Source organism: Tenrec ecaudatus, chromosome 4 (assembly GCF_050624435.1).
Source record: "Tenrec ecaudatus isolate mTenEca1 chromosome 4, mTenEca1.hap1, whole genome shotgun sequence".
Taxonomy (NCBI): domain Eukaryota; kingdom Metazoa; phylum Chordata; class Mammalia; order Afrosoricida; family Tenrecidae; genus Tenrec; species Tenrec ecaudatus.
In genome coordinates, this window is record NC_134533.1 from 132,989,299 (window position 1) to 132,991,798 (window position 2,500).

Consider the following 2,500-nt stretch of genomic DNA (forward strand, 5'->3'; position numbering starts at 1 on the left):
GTGTAAAAAGGACAGCAAGTCAGCCACCATCCAGAGATTCTACCAGGGTGTATGTGTGTTTGGTGTGTGTGTGTTTGTGTAAAAAGACACGAAGTCAGAAGCCCTCTAGAGATTCTTCAAGGGTGTGTGTATGTGTGTATGTTTGTGTAAAAAGGACACAAAGTCAGAAGCCCTCCAGAGATTCTGCAAGGTTGTATGTGTGTGTGTGTATGTGTGTGTGCGTTTGTGTGTGAGGGTAAAAATTACACGAAGTCAGAAGCCCAATATTGATTATGCAAAGGTCTGTGTGTGTGTGTGTGTTTGTTGTGTTTGAAATAAGTAAACCATATTAGAAGCCCTCCAGAGATTCTGCCAGAGTGTGTGTGTGTGTATGTGTGCAAACAACACGAAGTCAGAAAATGTCTGGAGATTCTGCAAGGGTGTTTGTGTGTGTGTGTGTCAAAAGTACAGGAAGTCAGAAGCCCTCTAGAGATTCTGCAAGGGTGAGTGTGTTGTGTTAAAAGGACATGAAATCAGAAGCCCTCTAGGTTTTCTGGAAAGGTATGAGTGTGAGAGTGAGGGAGTGTGTGTGTGTGTGTGTGTATGTGTGTGTGTGTGTGTAAAAAGGACATGAAATCAGAAGTCCTCCAGAGATTCTACAAGTGTGTGTGTGTGTGTGTGTGTGTTTAAAAAGGACACGAAGTCAGAAGGACTGCAGAGATTTGGCAAGAAAATGAATTTGTGTGTGTGTGTGTGTGTGTAAAAAGGACAAGAAATCAAAAGGACTCTAGAGATTGTGCAAGGTTGTGTGTCTGTGTGTGTGTATAAAAAGGACATGAAGACAGAAGCCCTGCAGGCATTATGCAAGCGTGTGAGTGTGTGTGTGCGTGTGTAAAAGGATAGGAATTTAGAATCGCTGTAGAGTTCCTGCAAGGATTTGTGTGTGTGTGTGTGTGTGTGTGTGTAAAAAGGACATGAAGTCTGAATCCCTCTAGAGTTTCTGCAAGGGATGTGTGTGTGTGTGTTTATAAACGACATTTTAGAAGTCCTCCAAAGATTCTGCACAGGTGTGTGTATGTGTTTCTGTGTGCGTGTGTGTAAAAAGCACACCAAGTCAGAAGCCCTCTAGAGATCCTGCAAGGGTGTGTCTGTGTGTGTGTGTATGTTTGTAAAAAGAACACAAAGTAAGAAACTCTCAAGTGATTTTGCAAGGGAATGAGTTTGTGTGTGTATGCGTATGTGTATAAATTACATGACGTTAGATGAATTCCTGCGATTCTGCAAGGATGCATGTATGTGTGTGTGTGTGTGTGTGTGTGTGTAAAAAGAACACGAAGTCAGAAGCATTCCAGAGACTCTGCAAGGGTGCATGCATGTCTGTGTGTGTGTTTGTGTGTGCGTGCGTAAAAAGAACACGAAGTCCGAAGCCCTCTAGAATTTCTGCAAGGGTGTGTGTATCTGTGTGTGTGTGTGTGTGTGTGTGTGTGTGTGTGTTTAAAAAGGACACAAAGTAAGAAGCCATCCAGGAATTCTGCAAGGATATGTGTGTGTGTGTGTGTGTGTAAAAAGGACAGGAAGTCAGAAGCCCTCTAGGAATTTTCCAAAGGTATGAGTATCAGTGTGAGGAAGGGTGTGTGTGTGAGTGTGTGTGTGTAAAAAGGACACGAAGTCAGACCCCCAGAGATTATGCAAGTGTGTGCGTGTAACAAGGACATGACGTCAGAAGACCTCAAGAGATTCTGCAAGGGTGTGTGTGTGTGTGAGTGTGTGTAAAAAGGACACATGAAGTCAGAAACACTCCATAGTTTCTGCAAAGGTGTGTGTGTGTGTGTGTGTGTAAAAAGATCCTGAAGTCAGAAGCCATCTAGAGATTCTGCATGATGTGTGTGTGTGTGTGTTTGTAAAAAGGAGACCAAGTATGAAGCTCTCAAGAGATTCTGCAAGGTTTTATGTGTGTGAGTGTGTGCGTGTGTAATAAGGTCACAAATTCAGAAGACCTCTAGAAATTCTGCAAGGGCGTGTGTGTGTGTGTGTGTGTGTGTGTTTGTAAAAAGGACACGAAGTCAGAAGCCGACTATTGATTCTGCAAAAGTGTGTGTGTGTGTGTGTGTGTGTGTGTAAAAAGGACATGAAATCAGAAGCCCTCCAGAGGTTCTGTAAGGGTGTGTGTGTGTGTGTGTGTAAAAAGGACATGAAGTCAGAAGACCTCTATTGATTCTGCAATGGTGTGTTTGTGTGTGTGTGTGTGTAAAAAGGACATAAAGTCAGAATCATTGTAGAGTTCTGGAAAGGTGTATGTGTGTATGTGTGTATAAAGGACACCAAGTCAGAAGCACTCTAGAGATCCTGCAAGAGTATGTCTTTGTGTGTGTGTGTGTGTGTGTGTGTGTGTGTAAAAAGGACATGTTGTTAGAAGTCCTCCACAGATTCTGCACAGGTGTGTGTATGTGTCTGTGTGCGTGTGTGTATAAAGGATACCATATCAGAAACCGACTATTGATTCTGCAAAAGTGTGTGTGTG